The 7783-nt window shown below is 46.5% G+C and overlaps 1 pseudogene; it reads left to right on the forward strand.

The window, feature by feature from the left end:
* Positions 1 to 7378, forward strand: part of LOC136620140 (regulator of microtubule dynamics protein 2-like) — a 41803-nt pseudogene extending 34425 nt beyond the window's left edge.
* Positions 7379 to 7783: the final 405 nt, after the last annotated feature.

Here is a 7783-nt window from a genome sequence, read left to right on the forward strand (position 1 = left end):
TGGCACTGGTTTGTGGGTGTCCTATTCATTTTATATAGTCTGGTCGGTGTTAGGTAGCATTGGTGTAGGATGTATAATTGTGTTAGTTTATTATTTGCAGCTGGTGATACCGTGGTGTATGTGGACACTGCAGACTCCCAGTCCTCGTTAGTGAGAGTGGGAATGAGCTCTCTCCATCTCTCTACCACCGCCATCGGCGTGTCAGGGATCTTGGATTGTAGTAAGTGTGTGTACAGCACCGATATCAGGCCTTTGGGCCCTTGGGTGCGAAGTATGCCTATTAATGGATATTGTGAGAAGGATTGTCTGGGCTCTGGGAATTGTGTTGTCAGAGCGTGCCTGAGTTGCAGGTATCTAAAGAAGCCCTCTCTTGGGATTTGATATAATTGTTGTAGTTGTTCGAAGGAGGCCAATACTTGGTCGATATATAGATGTTCCAGTGTGGTAATTCCTAGATTTATCCAGAACTGTTTATCCGGTAGATTCATCAGGTGCAGCAATGCTCTATTGTCCCATAAGGGGGTCTCCAGAGGGGTGTCGTCTTACTTAGTCAGTGCTTTGCATGTCTGCCATACGTTGACTGCAAGTCTATGGATTGGTAGCATCTGCTTAGTCAATAGTCCTGGTTTTTCCAGGAGGACCCAGAGTGATGTCTCCGAGAGAAAGAACATCAAGTGGTGCTCGGAGTTTGGGAGAAGAGAGCCCGATAACCAGTGACGGATATATCTCACCTGTCCCGCTAAGTAGTAAAGTTTGAGGTCTGGTAGCGCCATTCCTGCCATCTCCTTGGGTCGCTGTAGGGTGTCCATGCGGAGTTTCGCTCTGGAGTTCCCCCAAATGAATGATGTTATTAGGGAGTTAGTTTTTTTGAAGAACGTTTGTGGTATGGCTGTTTCTGCGTGCTCTAGACAGTATAGGTACTTGGGGAGTATTATCATTTTTATAAGATAGTGGTAAGGAGCTCCAGTTTTTTAATTTTAGTTGTAGGGTTGCCAATAAGGGGGTGATGTTTAAATCAAGGCTCTGAGTGTGATCTCTGGTGATGTGTATCCCTAGGTATTTGAATTTAGGAGTGACTTGTAGTTTACAAAATACGTTTCCCATTTGCCATCCCTCTGGTCTTAAGGGCATAAAAGCGGATTTTTGCCATTTGATACACAGGCCTGAAAAGTTCCCGAATTCATCTATTAGTGAGATAGCCAGCGGCACGGCATTCTTGGGGTCTGACATGTATAGTATTAGATCGTCTGCATATAATCCTATTCTATCTTCTCTGGGTCCTATCTGGATACCCCTATATGACGTGTGTTGTCGGATTCTCAGAGCCAGCGGTTCTATTGCAATTGCAAACAGGAGGGGGGAAAGCGGGCAGCCCTGTCGGGTTCCTCTGTGGAGTGAGAAGGAGGTGGAGGCCAGGCCGTTTACTACTACTCTGGCTGTCGGAGATTTATATAGAATAGAGATCCACTTGATGAATGAGTCTCCGAATCCAAACCTCCGTAAGACCTCCATCAAATATGGCCATTCAACTGAATCGAATGCCTTAGCCGCATCTAGTGAGGCCAAGGCCCAATCTGACCTCCACCTCCATTCCACCTGTGTAATCACCTACGTCCTTCTGATCTTGTCTGATGTAGACATTCCTGGGATAAAGCCAGATTGATCAGGGTGTATAATTTCCTTAATGGCTTGGTTTAAACGAGAGGCCAATATTTTAGTGAGGATTTTGTAGTCTGTATTTAATAAGGAAATTGGTCTATACGAACCGCAATCTTCTGGGTTTTTATCTGGTTTTAAAATAAGGACTATATTGGCTTCTAACATTGACTCTGGGAGTTGGTTTTTATCGAATATGTATTTATATAGGGAGAGCAGGTGCGGCATTATTTCCTTTTTGTAGTGTAGGTAGACCTCCACTGGGAGTCCATCTGGACCCGGTGTCTTATTTTTTTGCCATATCATTTATTGCCTCCTCTATCTCTTCCTCTGTAATGGGGGAGTCTAATAGGGTCTTAGAGGTATCTTGCAATACTGGTAATGTTATGTCGGCTAGGTAACACTCTAGTTCTGCAGGTGAGTAGTCGGTTCGCGATTGGTAGAGGTCATCATAGAATTGCTGAAACCTGTCTATGATGTCTTTTGGGTCTGTGAGCGTTATTCCTTCAGCTGATTTAATTCTTAAAACAGACGGTGGGGCGGTCTCCTGTCTTGCCATGTAGGCTAGTAATTTGCTGGACTGGTTTCTTAATTCAAAAAAGGATTGTCGAGTAAAGAAAAGGTTTCTCTGGGCTTTTTCTTTTAGATATATTAAGTAATCTCTACCTGTCTGTAGCCATCTATCTCTTTTGGTATCTGTAGGGTCGGCGACAAATTCCTTTTCTAGTTGTTGACATTGCTCTGCTAGGAGTTCTCCTTCCCTTGCGGTGTCTTTTTTTATAAAGGAGATTGATGACCTAAAGCAACCTCTAAGGTACGGTTTGAATGCCTCCCACACTAGCATTATATCCGTGTGTGCCTAGTGCGCTTCGTAGTATATCTGGATCTGGTCCGGTATGCGGTCATTGGGGCCAAATAGCGAGAGCCAGAATGGATGCACCTTTAGTCTCTTAATTGTGGCTGGGCCTGGGTTTTTAAGAGCCATGCGGATTGGTAAGGGGTCTGAGATCCCTCGAGGGAGGAACTCTATGGATTCAATTTTGGGAAATAGTGAGGGGGACCCAAATATATAGTCTATTCGACTAAGCGCATGGTTGTGGGCTGCGTGGCAAGTAAACTCTTTTTGTTGTGGGTGGAATATGCGCCATAGATCTAGCCATCCCGTCACTGATATAATAGAGGCTACGCGGGTCATATTGTGTCTCCCTCCCTCCGAGCACCACTTTCGAATCTATCAATAGTGGGATTCATTACCATGTTCATATCTCCCATACAGACGATCGTTGCGTCTGGCGAGAATGATGCGCATTGGATGCCGTCTGCTAAGATGGCTGTTGTCGCCGAAGATGGGTTATAGCAGCACAAAAGGACGTATGGGTCGTTATTGATTCTGGCTCTCACAAAGACGTATCTACCCTCCGGGTCTCTCCTAAGTTGTTCCATCTCCCATCTGAGCGACCTTCCTATTAATAGAGACACCCCTCTGGAGTAGGATGTGTGGCATGAATGGGCAGACCACTGTATCCACGGTTTCGACAGGACTTTTGTAGTTTCAGGTGTCAGGTGGGTCTCCTGCAGGCACAGCACATGTGGTTGCCAGGAGCGTACTAAAGAATTTATTGCTGATCGCTTTCTGGCTGCCCCATGCGCCTGACATTCCAGGACACAAAAACTATCCCCGCCATAGGCTGGGGAGAGTCGATCGGGTCCGGATGAATTTCTTTATATTGTTCCGACCGTCAGGAGTCCCACCCCGACACTCGGTTACATTCTTATTATACATCATGCAACAGTATTTCAGTGCATTTTTAAGATCATCATGGAGCTCTTGATGCGTACAATTTGTTAACATTACGGTAGTATACTACCAACTTAACACTTAAACAGCTTATTTTGGAACAAACTTTAAATGCTTTTTCTGTTGAGATAGTATTCGTGGCGAACTGGTATTAGGGGGAACCTACTTAGCATAGCTTTAATATGGGCTAAACTTGAGGTACTGTTATATAGATCAATAATAGAGGCCGACTTTAGCCTGGTGGGCATTATCTAGGTGGGCCCCCTTGCGGGGGGGGGGGGGATCTCTCCTCTTCGGGCACTTCCACGTTACCTTTCTCTATATAAATGATAAATTTCGCTATGCCCGAAGCAGAAGACAGGAGGGGGAGAAGGGGGGGGGGAGGAGGTATATGATAGGTCAGAAGGAAGGGGGAGGGATTAATAGTACCAAGGGGGAGGACGGCTCACCGCCATCTTCGGGGGGGAGCATGTCGAGCAGCCACAATAGTTTGCAGGAGTCTCAGTCCTGTGTCTCAGTCTCAGATATGGTCTCGGTATGTCTGGGGCACAGTTTCTGATGCGCAGTCATGTGGCTTTTAAAGGTATGTTCGTGTGTTTACACGGGAGTCCTGGCACCTGGAGGAAGAAAGGAGTGGCTTCTGGACGACGTCTGGTAGCCAGCCACTCTTCTGCTTCGGATGGGGTAGAGAAGAAGCGGGCACGGTCTCCGTCTGTCACTCATAGTTGTGCCGGGTACATCATGGAGTACGGGAGCTGCAGGTCTCGAAGTTGCCTTTTGATTCCGAAGAACGATGCTCGCTGTTTTTGGAGGTTCGCTGAGAAATCTGGGAAAATGGAAACTGTGGCGTTGTCATATCGCAGAGGTCCTCTTTTTCTAGCAGCTTGTAAAATTATATCTCTATCACGAGAGTTGAGTAGTTTAGCCAGCAAGGGTCTAGGTGGTGCGCCTGGTATGGGCGGCTTCATGGGCACCTGGTGGGCTCGCTCAATCACAAAGACTTGTGATAGTCCGGCATTGGGAATAGTGGCATCCCACAGCAGTCCCCAGCAGTAGTAGTGATATCCCACAGTGGCCCCCAGTAGTAATAGTGACATGCCACTGCAGCCACTAGCAGTAATAGTGACATCCCACAGCGGCCCCCAGTAGTAATAGTGATATGCCACAGTGGCCTCAGTAGTAATAGTGACATCGCACAGCGGCCCCCAGCAGTAATAGTGACATCCCACAGCAGCCACCAGCAGTAATAGTGACATCCCGTAGTGGCCCCAGTAATAATAGTGACATCCCACAGCGGCCCCCAGTAGTAATCATGACATGCCACACTGGCCTCAGGAGTAATAGTGGCATCCCACAGCAGTCCTCAGCAGTAGTAGTGATATCCCACAGTGGCCCCCAGTAGTAATAGTGACATGCCACTGCAGCCACTAGCAGTAATAGTGACATCCCACAGCGGCCCCCAGTAGTAATAGTGACATCCCACAGTGGCCCCAAGAGTAATAGTGACATTCCACAGCAGTCCTCCGTAGTAATAGTGACATCCCACAGCAGTCCCAGTAGTAATAGTGGCATCCCACAGCGGCCCACAGTAGTAATAGTGGCATCCCACAGCGCCCCAAGAAGTAATAGTGACATCCCACAGCGACCCCAGTAGTTCTAGCACCCTCCTGAGACCCATATACTTACCCCTTCCTCCTCATGAAGCGCTGCTGCTCCTCTGCTTGGCACTGCTAGCGGCGCTGATCCCAGGTGCACAGTCTGACCTCAGTGTACGCTGCCGGAAGCCTCCTTTCCCTGCTCTCGCGGAACCTAAGAGGAAGCGTCAGGGAAGGTGAGAGGAGGATCCCGGCTGCACATTAACGTCACAGTGTGCGCCGGGATTAGCACCGCAGCTGAGTGAATATCGGCATGTGCTGCTGCTTAGCCCAATTCCTCCCATTCTTTATGTGCTATTTTTATTTTTCTTGCCCAGATGCAGGACTTTGCATTTCTCCTCGTTAAATATCATTGTGTTAGTCGCCACCCACTGTTCAAGCTATTCTAGATCTTTTGAATACTCTCTCTCTCTTCCCCAATGTTAGCTATCCCTCCTAGCTTTGTGTCGTCAACAAATTTGATCAGTTTACCATTATTTCCCTTCTCCAGATCATTTATAAAAATGTTGAACAACACTGGGCCTAGGACAGAGCCTTGTGGTACCCCACTTGATACATTCTTCCACTTGGATGTGCAGCCATTTATGACCACTCTTTGAGTACGATCACTCAGCCAGTTGTGAATCCACCTACCAGTTGCCTTGCCTTGTTGCGTGTAGCCATCAACCCACACAGTATGTTACAGTTTGCTTTACACATATGCCCCCTACCCTGCGGTTGGGTCCAAACCCACCAGGCCGTGTGCCCGCATCTTGAGCCACATATCATAGTATTTTTGACTGGTCTTGCGTTTAGAATATATATTCCTTTCCCAGGGAAGGATTTGGTTAACTTTATTTTTAAATTCACACAATGTAGGAGGAGCCTCATCCAACCAGCGTGGGGCTATCGTTTTTCTTGCTAGATATAGTAGCCTAGCTACTATTGCAAGTTTTTCATGCTCTTCCAGTGCCAAGTCATACATGTAGCCTAAAATGTATACAAATGGCGTTAGATCTATAGCTACACCAAGCACTGTGCCAACCAAATCACATACCTCTGTCCAATATGGAGGCCCATACTTTTTTTTAGCATAACTATACTAGTTAAAAAAAATTAATATAAGGGCTTATTCACACAAGCGTATATCAGCCGCCCGATATACACTACTGCGTGATGCACTGGGAGGTGTATACGCTGTCGGGCGGGGGGGGAACAGCCCTTCCCTCCCCCTCGCCGGCTCTCTGCAAGGGGAGGAAGCAGGACTGGACGAGAGGTAGTGTGCGGAGCTCCCGCCCCTCTCCACCCTTTGCTGCTGTTTGCAATGGGAGGGACAAGGCGGGGCTTAGCTGTTTAGGACATTTTCTATAACATACTTAATTGTACTTATATCTACACTTCTTTATTCTACTCTTAGACCTTATGTCCACGGCACGTGCGCATTTCGTGCAGGGAATCCAGCTGTACCCGCGTGGCTGTGTGGGTTTTCTATCTTCTCCACTGCGGATGTGGGAGGCCGCACCATCCGGTGTGCCATTGCACATGCGCAATCAAGTTTTTGTTTTTTTTTAATTTGCTACTTTACCATGGGATCCACGGACCATCTGCAGTGTCAGCTGTGGATGGGTCACGGATCAGACAGTTTCCATTGACTTCAATGGAAGCTGTCAATGCGGGACCCACAGCAAAATGGAGCATGCTGCAATTTGTTTTTCAGACCAAAATGTCCGTAAATCAAATCCGTATGCTAAATTCAGCTGCGGGCACCCATAATTCTCTTTGGGTGGCTTGAACTGCAGATCATCTGTGCGGGTGCCCCGCACTGATTCCTTAATTCAATTTTGCTGGGGGACATGAGGCCTTAAGGTTATTGTCTGCAATCTGTTTCTGACAGCCAAAATCTGAGCACAAATTTGGAATCGACACCCAAAACTGTAAGAAATACAAACATTTGGTCCAGAAAAAATTACGTTTTGCTTTTTGCAACATCGCTCTATACATGTGCAGGGATTCTCTTTTAATGCCCTCATATAATACCCTATTTTTGCTTTTGTTTTTATTTTAGATTTTATTTATCCACGGCTTGCTTCAGCGTATCAGCTGGCTTTCCTTGGGCTGTTGGTACCTGGAAGGTTACCTCCATGAACCTGGTTACTGGATTTTTCCAGTATCTTTGGGGTAAGTCCAGTGAATCGTTGCTTTAGAATGTATACCATTTATATTCTGCTTTGTGCTGTTGCTGTTTAGTCTTTGGGTTATGGATGGAGCTAAAGACAATAATGATGTATGACTAGTAAAGATGGACTTTCAGTGTTAGATTAGTCAATGGTTATATTCTCATCTCTTGTAGGACTTTAGGTGAATTAATAGACTGCAAAATAAGGACAGTTGTAATAAATATATAATATATTATGCTCATGTTATTGATAAAAATAGGATATGGTATATTCTGACTGGCCCGCCTGTTTACAAGTAGAGATCTCTAATAAGCAAGCTTGTAACAAAGTGGCTGTCACATGTCATCACTAGCTGCCAAACAGTAACCAAAATGAATCTTTCTTCTGGGACCTGAATATTGAAGGCTGCTCTGTGTAAGGCCTCCTGCACACGGGTGGATTTGCATTGTGGAGTCCCCGGTGGATGTCCGCCCCCGGACTCCACGGCAAATACCGCCCAATAGCATGCTATGGCAAAC

Source organism: Eleutherodactylus coqui, chromosome 3, assembly GCF_035609145.1.
Source record: "Eleutherodactylus coqui strain aEleCoq1 chromosome 3, aEleCoq1.hap1, whole genome shotgun sequence".
NCBI lineage: Eukaryota > Metazoa > Chordata > Amphibia > Anura > Eleutherodactylidae > Eleutherodactylus > Eleutherodactylus coqui.